Source organism: Sander vitreus, chromosome 12 (assembly GCF_031162955.1).
Source record: "Sander vitreus isolate 19-12246 chromosome 12, sanVit1, whole genome shotgun sequence".
NCBI lineage: Eukaryota > Metazoa > Chordata > Actinopteri > Perciformes > Percidae > Sander > Sander vitreus.
In genome coordinates, this window is record NC_135866.1 from 4868127 (window position 1) to 4880282 (window position 12156).

The following is a 12156-nucleotide window of genomic DNA, read 5'->3' on the forward strand; positions in this document are numbered from 1 at the left end:
TAGGCCCTTACCCTGAACCAGCTCTCTATGGCTACGACACGATGACTGAGACGTCTAAGAAATCATTCTCGGAGTGGTACGATACGGTTAAACACACACAGTTCAACCTTCATGATGAGTTGGCCCGCTATTGCATTAATGATGTGGCTGTTTTGCTTAAAGCATGTCAGATGTACAGAGACGCGTTCAATGAGTGTACAGGCCTAGACCCCTTTACATTTACGACGCTAGCTGCGTCATGCATGGGTGTGTTTAAAACGCTATTCATCCCCAAAGACACAGTGGCACTAACCTATGAGGGCGCGTACGTGATAGGCAAAACAAGGCGTATTCAGACATCTCAATACAGTGGCTTCAGTACGTAGCATACAGAGACAACATCACCATCCAACACGCTCTTAACAGAGGTGAAAAGGCCTTTGGCCCATTCTTTGTCGACGGGTACTGTGCCACCACAAACACTTATGAGTTTAATGGGTGCTATGGTCAGGCCGAAATCAACACTATCACAAGAAAAAAAAAACACATGGTGAGTTACTCAGAGAGTTCCATGACAGAGTGTCAGCGCTAGAGACTGTTTATGGGCTAACGGTTGTGGTGAAGTGGGAATGTGAACGGAAAAGCGAGATGTGCAATGATCCAGATGTTAAGGGTTTCATGTCAACATATGAAAAGCCAGAATGTCTCAACCCTCGAGAAGCCCTCTTTGGCGGCCGAACGAATGCATTGAAGTTGTATCACAAGGCAGAAGGTGATGAGAAAAGAGAAAATCAGATACTATGACTTTGATGAATGAAGTTTGTACCCAATGGTACAGTCACAAAGAGACTACCCCATCGGTCACCCTCAAATAATCCACAGTGATTTTGACGACCTAAAAACATACTTTGGCATTGTGAAATGTACTGTGGTTCCCCCTAGAGGTCTGTATCATCCAGTTCTCCCCTATCGCTGTCACGGGAAACTGATGTTCCCGCTGTGTGGTGCCTGTGCCGATTAGTTGAATCAGACAGTCCGCTGTGACCACACTGACAGTGAGAGACAAATGTCTGGTGTATGGGTATCGTTTCAATTACTGAAAGCCCTGGAGAAAGGGTACAAACTAGTCACCATCGCAGAGGTGTGGCATTTTCCAGAAAAATCGAATCAGCTTTTTAAAGGCTATATTGAGACATTCCTCAAGAGGAAGCAGGAGTCTTCCGGATATCCAGGGCATATACAGACGGAAGATGAGAAACAAAAGTACATAGAAGACTACTATGTCCATGAGGGTATACGTCTTGACCCTGCCAAAATAACCGTTAACAAGGCAGTCAGAAGTATCCAGAAACTCTTGCTGAACAGCCTCTGGGGTCGTTTTGCAATGCGTAACAATATGACGTCTGCTGAGCTCATAACAGAGCCAGAACGCTTCACACAACTCATGTTTAGCGATGCTATTGACGTTCGGCACTTCTCATTTATTTCACCAGAGGTCGCTATTGTGCAGTGGTGTCATGCAGAGAGTCAGGGCTCCAGAGTAAAAGATGGGGCTATTGCCTGGGACTAGTGCCTATGCGTGCATGGAGTTATATGATTTGTTGGACAAGCTGCAAGACAGAGTTCTCGATTGTGACACGGACAGCATTGTCTTCACAAGCAAGAAAGATGAGTGGTTCCCCCTTCTGGGGCCATATCTTGGCGAGTTGACAGATGAATTAAATCACGCGCAGGTCTGTGGTGCTCCTACAGAGGACTATATAACAGAGTTTGTTTCTGGGGGGCCAAAATGCTATGCTTATCGAACAGCTCAAGGACATGCCCAGGTAAAGTGCAAAGGCGTAACCCTCAATACAAAAAACGCTCAAGTGGTTACACATGAGTCGTTAATAGGTTTGGTACAGGCTTTTGTGACCAATCGGCAGTCCACAGACTATCTGACGACTAGTGCATTCACCATAAAACGTGACAAAAAGCAGTTTCATCTCAAAAACGACACGGTGACCAAGAAGGTAAAGGTCGTATACAATAAACGCTGCGTACTCAGCGACTACACAACCCTCCCTTATGGCTACTAATAATATCTATAATAATCAAATGATTGCAGGATTTGATGGCCGGCTTCAACATCCGTTCAGCGCAGTTATTAGTATACATTTATTCATGCTGGCAACCAATATACGATCAGTTGCTTAAAACAGTGAACATAAATTTTGTGGAAGGTATCCCTGATTCACTTTGTGACGAGACACTTCTACCACCTACTAAGAATAATCTGCTAGTAATTGATGACCTTATGTCCCAAGCATGTGGTAATCTAGAAGTACAAAATATCTTTACGACGTGTGTTCACCACAGAAACCTCAGCTGTATATATTTAGTGCAGAATCTGTTTATTCAAGGCAAGGCCAGTTGTACAATCAGTTTGAACACAAACTATATATTATTTAAAAATCCTCGAGATAAAATTCAGATGAGTTTAATAGGCTGTCAGATGTTCCCGGGGAATTTAACGATGCAACAAGTTCACCGTATGGCTATCTCCTGATAGATTATAAATCCAAAACTCCAGATAATTTACGACTCAGAACAGCTCTGATATCGTCACGGCAGGTTGTATATGTCCCAAGAAAACAGAGGGTTTAATAATGTCAATCTGGATGCAACGTAATTTCACACTGCTGGACCTTCTTCATAAATCAGCACCCCGAGCTAGAGGTGTTATTGTGAACAATGCTAGTCCCGATTTTCTTAATGCATTGTGCGAAATAGCTCTGAACGTATTAAGAGGTAATATACCTCTGTCTAGCACTCAGTACAAGTTGTTGAAAAAGAAGAAGAAGGTTATTAGACTAATCGCGGATAAAAAAGTCAAACATTTAAAAAAAAAAAAGACAATTACTCAAACCGGTGGTTTTCTATTGCCTCTATTGGGGGCTGCAATCACTTTCATCGGTAGTCTCATCAATAGGAACTGACATGGAACACACGCAGAAAATGTTTCTGGTGCCTCAGCAACAATTAGCAGCATTACAACAGCATCAATGCCACAGACACGCAAAACGCCTCTTTGAATTGGACCGAGCCATGAGTGATATATTGAGTCAGTCTGACATTGACGCATATGAAAAAGCCAAAAAATATTCAGGGGTTTTGCAAAAGTATCTAACCCTGGTAAAACAGGGCGAACGTGAGGAAAAATGTAATCACATTATCCCTACTCAGCGATGCATCAAAGGCTGAAGCCTCAAATGTTGAGTCACAAGACGCAATCGTAGAAGCCGATATGATAAGATCAGAAGTATTGGCACATATGCCCCCCAGAAATAAACGCAACACTGAATACATAATCACCTCTTTAGCCCGTAATAATGACAAGTTCACGTGGTCAAATAATGGGGAAATCGTTGTTGAAGATAAGACTCATTTGTATGATCTACTGAAAAGCGTAACAACACATAATAATGTTATAGACCGTTCGAGACCTGCCGGATGGAATGTCTTTTTAAAAGACGTTAGCTCACTTAAACATACCTCTATCCGTAATTCCAAACACAGCTGTACGTCGTGCTATTGCTGGATTTAAAACAGGGACCCCTTTGGCTGATAATAGACATCACACAGTGACTGATACACAATCACCAGTCATGTTCACACCTAGGTCATCACGTATTGGCACACCCCTTAGACAGCCTTCATTGACAGGTACAAGCTCCCCGCCCACACATAGATCAGTACATATCGCTTCACCCATGATCAGGACCCGGTGGGCTAGTTTTTGATTATTTCTTATCGTCAAGTTGCCAAAGACATTTAATGATTGTATTTGCCTATTTTCTATTTTTACATATTGATTTATATTTTTTAATACTAATTCTTACATTATTTACCTATTGACTGTGGCTGTGACACAAGAAAATGTCTTTCCCTACTGTGAAAACCTAAAAAGACATTATTGACTGTAAAACTGTGATAATATTGACTGTATTTCTCTATTTGATTTTTTCAAAACTAATCATGTATTTTCCCTATTGTGTCTAATTGTTTTCCATGTATAGCTCTCTTTTTGAAAAGCTTGAATAAATACTATTACAGAAATTGGTAAGACAATTATTTTTCACGTTTTTATTAGCTAAACAAACACTATTGCCACAAACACTTTTTACCGATATGTTGCACATGCACATTGCACGCATTTAAATTTCTGATCGTGGCACACATCGGGGTGTATTTTGTTAACAAAATGACTGACCATGGCATTGTTACAGACAAGATTAGTACCATACATGTTCAACAGTTTTGTATAAGACTTTTTTTTTCTTCTGTATATTACATAAAAAGAACACACAATGCACAGGTTGTCGAATAGTTATTTTGCACCTGTACTCCAGAGTGGTACATCTCCACACAATTTTTTAAGAGGAACTGGCTGATTTCTGGCAGAAAAACAGTCGGCCTGTGTCCAAAGCTATCAAAGAACAAGCCCTGTTTGTTTTCGGTAAGGTATACAGGTGCTGGTCATATAATTAGAATATCATGAAAAAGTTGATTTATTTCAGTAATTCCATTCAAAAAGTGAAACTTGTATAATGTATACATTCATTCCACACAGACTGATATATTTCAAGTGTTTGATGATTAGAACTGACAACTAATGAAAACCCCAAATTCAGTATCTCAGAAAATTAAAATATTGTGACAAGGTTCAATACTGAAGACACCTGGTGCCACACTCTAATCAGCTAATTAACTCAAAACACCTGCAAAGGCCTTTAAATGGTCCCTCAGTCTAGTTCTGTAGGCTACACAACCATGGGGAAGACTGCTGACTTGACAGCTGTCCAAAAGATGACCATTGACACCTTGCACAAGGAGGGCAAGACACAAAAGGTCATTGCTAAAGAGGCTGGCTGTTCACAGAGCTCTGTGTCCAAGCACATTAATAGAGAGGCGAAGGGAAGGAAAAGATGTGGTAGAAAAAAGTGTACAAGCAATAGGGATAACCGCACCCTGAGACAAAACCCATTCAAAAATGTGGGGGAGATTCACAAAGAGTGGACTGCAGCTGGAGTCAGTGATTCAAGAACCACCGCGCACAAACGTATGCAAGACCTGGGTTTCAGCTGTCGTATTCCTTGTGTCAAGCCACTCCTGAACAAGACACAGTGTCAGAAGCATCTCGCCTGGGCTAAAGACAAAAAGGACTGGACTGCTGCTGAGTGGTCCAAAGTTATGTTCTCTGATGAAAGTACATTTTGCATTTCCTTTGGAAATCAAGGTCCCAGAGTCTGGAGGAAGAGAGGTCCCAGAGTCTGGAGGAAGAGAGGAGAGGCACAGAATCCACGTTGCTTGAAGTCCAGTGTAAAGTTTCCACAGTCAGTGATGGTTTGGGGTGCCATGTCATCTGCTGGTGTTGGTCCACTGTGTTTTCTGAGGTCCAAGGTCAACGCAGCCGTCTACCAGGAAGTTTTAGAGCAATTCATGCTTCCTGCTGCTGACCAACTTTATGGAGATGCAGATTTCATTTTCCAACAGGACTTGGCACCTGCACACAGTGCCAAAGCTACCAGTACCTGGTTTAAGGACCATGGTATCTCTGTTCTTAATTGGCCAGCAAACTCGCCTGACCTTAACCCTATAGAAAATCTATGGGGTATTGTGAAGAGGAAGATGTGATGTGACGCCAGACCCAACAATGCAGAAGAGCTGAAGGCCACTATCGGAGCAACCTGGGCTCTCATAACACCTGAGCAGTGCCACAGACTGATCGACTCCATGCCACGCTGCATTGCTGCAGTAATTCAGGCAAAAGGAGCCCCAACCAAGTATTGAGTGCTGTACATGCTCATACTTTTCATGTTCATACTTTTCAGTTGGCCAACATTTCTAAAAATCCTTTTTTTGTATTGGTCTTAAGTAATATTCTAATTTTCTGAGATACTGAATTTGGGGTTTTCATTAGTTGTCAGTTATAATCATCACAATTAAAAGAAATAAACACTTGAAATATATCAGTCTGTGTGGAATGAATATATACATTATACAAGTTTCACTTTTTGAATGGAATTACTGAAATAAATCAACTTTTTCATGATATTCTAATTATATGACCAGCACCTGTATAGCCAGCCAATGTTGACCCGGTTTGTCACTTGTGTCCGTGTTTACCACTAACATTGCGGGTAGTTTATCAATGATGGTTTTTGGCAGTTGATCACAGGGCATGACACCTAAGAAGTTTATTTCCTCATTCATTCTTTTTCTAAGCACACTGGTAAGTTCTATTGTATTCATACTAATAATGATCCAATTGGACTTGTCGACGGTTAGATCTCTCAATTACAGAATCAAAAACAGAATAACAGATCACGATCACCGTCCGCGGGAGCGGGTTTCTGAAGCGTACCTCAAGTCTCACATTGCCTGTCTTAATCAGTGATACATTTCCTCCCCTGCCACCATCGGGTTACAAATTGAAACAGAACAATGTGTAACCATCACCAAAATCTGATCGTGTTATGGCTAATGATCTGTCCTTCAAATGATGCCCTGTTGATTCCACCATCTGATAATATTCGCGACAATATTGTCCTCTTTGAAAATGTGGTTGAAAAGATCAGGGCAGGGTGAGGTTGTCCGTCAGCGTATAGGCCTATAAATTCTGCATCATAGTGTCCGAAATTAAAGGGGTTACGTGCATACGAACCGGTGTATGATTGATTATCAACGAAAGCTATAACTACGAATTTAGGTATCTGTCCTATGAATAAATTCCCTTGGTTACACACACTCATACCTGTCGGTATGGAGAATGTTTTTATGGCTACTCTGTCAATAGAATATTTTGCATTTGTGTGTTGTAGAGCTCTACTATGGGCTAATCTCACAGTCGGAGCCAGTGATATCTTCTTTACAAACAGATTGGCAGACATTATTTTCACAGTGAATTGAACATTTCCCGGGGTCATTAGTACAAAGTCATCTTTTGACCGGATGAATTTAAGTGAAATATCCACACCATTTAGCAGCAGTTTTTCTTGAAAAAACAAGTCGGCATGTACTGGCGATATTAATTCCACAATACGACTTTCACCAGTGTAGGCCCCCGTTGCTCTAACCCCAAATTATCGCCTGTAATAGATGTATCATCCATTTTTCCCCCCGTGTCTTTACAGAATAGTCCAGTGCCGAACTGTGTATCTAGTGTACCTTTTCCATAGTTAAGCAAGCACTCAATAATTCCTCTGTATGGGTACGTATTTGAAGACTGTGTAATCAATCTATCGCCCAGCATTATATCTACTTGGGAAAAAAGACTGCATCCAGGGTAGTTTATAAACCCCACATCAGCTGCATTAGCCAGCAATGTGCTGTCAGGATTTGTAATCCTTACACGTGTGTACAGATATGAATCGTTAAGATCAAGGTAGTCTTCTCCACTAGATGATATGAAAAATTCTATAGGTCCACTGTCAGAGCGGACATGGGCGGTATTTCTAGGAAAGTTGATTTTTCAATAGATGTCTGAGTGTACGGTACGGTAAACAGGTCCAATTCTGTCTTCACACACTCTTCCGACTGATTATGAATGAATGCCATGATTACTTCCTAAGATTAATTTAGAATATGTCTTTTGCTAAGACCAGAGAGCGTTGGGTCGGAGCTCTGCGTCTTCTGGAAGCTGTCTTCTTTTTGACGTTTTTTGCTTGTGGTTTTATGTTTTCTAGATACAGCCTGGTCACGCCCACATCCTGAGGGGTTTCTTCTTAATGGTTTGCGACTGTACACCATGAGACCATTTCATTTCATTTCATTTCACCTGCTGTCTGCTTGCTATGGTATTTCGAAAATTAGACACAACGTCCCCAATAATACCCATGGCAGCAGAACTTAATACACCAGGTAACGAGGACTAACACTGGACAGGTGACACAACAGGTGAAACAAATCAGGGTCGGGCAGAACAATCAAAAAGGCGGGAAACAAACAAAGACAGGAAGAAAGCTAGACAAGACAAGGGAGACAAGACAGACTACAAAATAAAACAGGAAACAGAACATAACAGAAAAACAAGACTACCACAATAAGACAGAAAAATACCAAAACCCTGACAATAAATAAATATATTATAGCGACCTGCATGGATGTCTGCAGGTCTGGGGGCTACACATTTAACACGTGGGTTGGAATCTATTTCGAACACAGTGTCTGGAATGAACCCAAGAATCTCGCCCATGCGGCCTGTAAATGCTAAATGATACCCCACACCACCGGTAAAGTAAACCCTGTTTGTAATATTGTTGTAGCTCATGGTTATGTCAGCTGTCCCTATACTAGACATGCATCTCATATTATACTCTTTAACAATGCTAGCCACTGAATTATATATATCTGTATGTATGTTTAGTTTTGGTGTCAAAAATTTCAACCTCAGCATCATCTGTGGTAAAATTATTCCATATCCTGGGGTACTGTATCTCTATGAGGCCTACCTCGTAGTGCTGCTGGAATATTAACGGTTTTGCCAATTTTGTTCTGAACTGCCATATTTTATAGTTCGGATAAACTAGGGCTGAGGCATTGCTGGGGAGCGTAACAAAAAAAACGTTCTTATTCATTATGCCTACACCTTTCACTACCGGACTATCAGAATGACTAGTTTAAGTGTTTGTTATGGTAGCTTTATCTCACATCAAGTATGTATTTTTCAGCGACCCATGAATTGAATTTATCAGGCCACCCTAACCATTTCACCAGGAATGATTTGTACGACCTACTTTCTTGCTATCAATTATTTTCTCTATTTTAAACACTTTGTTTTTGTCTACAGTTACGGGTTGTAACTCTGCCTCATAAAATGTTCCAGTCAATGACTCCCCGTCAGTGTCTTTTAACATATAAACAGGGGGTGTCCTTCCAACACATTTAGCTACTGTAAAAAATTCATCTGTTAAACTTTGCTGATTATCTTTCCTAAATACACCCCTATGTTTTGACAACCTGACGGTATCGCCCTGCTGAAATTTAAAAGCAACCATTCCGGGGTGTTTCAGTTTGTATAGATTGTTAAAGACTGTTTTCTCATTGTCTTTATTCACTGCAGATGGTGCCATTTTTATTGACCTATGGCGTGAATCGTTGTAAGCACTCACCAGATCTTGCACAACATCAATATATCTACGTGCGTTAACAGCTGTTAAATATCTCCACATAAGGGTCTTAAGAGATCGATTGAAACGCTCCACTACACTTGCCTTTGTCTCGTTTGATGTAGAGAAATGTTGTATTTTATATCGAGTCATCAATCTTTGAAAAACCTTATTATAAAACTCTTTTCCCTCGTCTGTTTGAAGTTTCATAGGCACCCTCCCCTGACACAATATTTTTTTAAAGGCACTTGTGACGGTGGGGCCAGATTTATCTTTAAGATATCTGACCCATGCATACTTAGAGAACACATCGATACATGTTAATATATACCGAACATTGTCGTTTTCCGCAGAATATTCAGACATATCAACAAGATCGGCTTGAAACTGTTTATCAATACTATTAACTAAAACTCTGTTCCTGGGGAAATGTCTCAATGCAGGCGCGTGTGGAGTATACACGTCCTGACGTAACAGAAACTTTTTAACCGTGGGGATTGTCGGAGACAACCCAGTACATTCTTTGACTGCATTGCACAACTTATGTACCCCACCTAACCCTCCCGGGTGTGCGGGATCATAATATATTTTTCGCATAACTCTCTCCATGTTTAGTCTAGGATACAAGTGACCACATCAGTTTATGTCAACCTTTTTATTCTGTAACACACATGACAATTATGAGGACAGTGATACCCGTTCTATTACAGACAGAGTTTCGGCTAAATCAGCTACACCAATTTGACTGATTATGAATATGTGTAGCGTTTGTAAATCATACAAGACATTACTACATTGTTTTTCTTTCACATACAAACGCACAGCATCTACAAGCATTGTATACATTGTCAGTATATGACATACATTCATCATCTTGAAATTGTGTGTGATGCTAGTTATAACTGCACAAAATGTCTCCAAAACACTCTCACGTGTTGTTAGCACTGATAACAACATTTGCATCAACTCAGACCAATGTGCCTTACTATACTGTCTTCTAACAAGATCCATCAGTTTTTTTTAGCCTACACACATCAAGGCTATCTACATTACGCATACTCTGGTACTTTTTAACATCATTCACATTGATGGCAATGGTTTGATCTAAAATACGGGATAACCGAGCTGTCACATATCCCTCACTGATACGGTTACCCATTGTATGTAAACAGTTCCCCATAACCACACACTGTTATTTTTTCCTCTCATATAAGTCTCTCCAGCAGTCTCCAATCTCGTGAATTTCAGCCACTTTGAGGACGTCCTCACCAATCATAGAATCATACATTTCTCGTATTTTGACTGTGACATCTTCCACAGATTTCAACTCATACAAAACAGTTTCGGCTACTCCATGGATTCTTGCACCATCGGCCCGGAGATGTTTCATCACCAGAAAGCGCTGTACTACAGGGATGAATTTATCCGTCAACAGTCTTTTCATAAGTTGCTCAAAATGTCTTGCATAGAAACCCTTTGGGATACTATCCAAACACTCGTGATGTTTCTGACTCGCATGGTTGATCTGACAACCATAACACACCTCCTGCCAGTAGTTGTAAAGTACCACGTTAAGCAGATGTAGAGATGCTGTTTTAACACTCTCTATGAACAATGCTGACACCAGACCGTTGATCATCCCCCACAGTGTTTGAACAAACGTTGCCATCTGTCTGTTGTATGACATCAGACGATGGGTGAAAGAGCTGATATGCATAGTGGCGGGGGGCGGATGGCGGTGACCTGATCAAAAGAGAGGGGGGTAGTGGAGGTGACATATGCGGAGGCACCAGGAAGCGTTCGGGGGTCATACATGATGATGATGATGATGATGATGATGATGATGATGATGGTGACGGTGATTGAGGAGATCCTGTTACAGTCGCCGGTGCAAATAAGTCATGTTGGATAGTTGGAGACTCCAGTGAATAACACCCCCACTCCAAACATTCTGGAGAAAAAAAAATCCATACATTACAGACACAATAAAACACAAGACAAAAAAAAAAAAAAGTATTTTTAACTATTTTGTAATTAAACAGCACGTACAAATAGACCCACCGTTTTACTAGTCTTTGTGTCTGACGATTTTAGGTCTATAAAGCGGTCGGGGTAGGGACAGAGAATGTTGTCCGCCGTCATCGAAAATCAACTTTTTTCTTATGGTCTCATAAGAGCTCCTTATCTGGTCTCTTCTAATGACATAATCGACGGTATCAAACTTCTTCTTCAAAATCTTCCAGTCACACCATTGTATAAAAAATCCGTTTTTAAACCACTTCGTGAGAAACAGAATATGGCTTTAACAACCAATCTTCACGACCTCTGGCCGCAATGAACTTCTCCTTTTCTACGCATACATTGAGGAAAATAAAATCCTCAGCAGTTCTTTTGAAGCGGTCTGCTTCCACACGGTAGATTTTGTCCCCTCTGCAACTACCCCCCATTGCGATACATACATGACCTCAGGAAATCCTGGATTGTCGAGATCCATACAGACAACACCTCGAAAAAGCTTCCAGTCTTTCACCGAGAGTGTGCACTCTGTTTTAGCTTTAGTAGATAGCTCCAGAACAATGCTAGTTTAAACTGCTAATGTCACATACCCCTCACTGTAGCGAATAGAATAACAATATCCATTGTCACCCCCATATTCCATATCAACTGTACAGGAATCAACCATGCTTGGCATATACATCTCTGGACGGGGTCTCTTTTTCTGGGTTCCCGATTCAACGCAAATGGATTATCTGTAATAGCAGTAGCTTCTCCAGCAATAGATGAGCCATTTCGTTGTTCAAGTCTCAATTCAAATGTACAGGGAGAATCTGCATCATGCTTTTTCAAAAGACGATCCATCTTGACATCCAAATACACGTGTAGACATGACTGAAAGACGATTCCTCCTTCTTTCACCAAAGGAATTAAAAAAGAAAAAGCACTGTTGTTTATTGAGAAACAGCTGTGGAGAAAAACGAGTGGAGAAAAAGTGACCAGATTGCATGAAACACAGGCTTTAAAGGACATA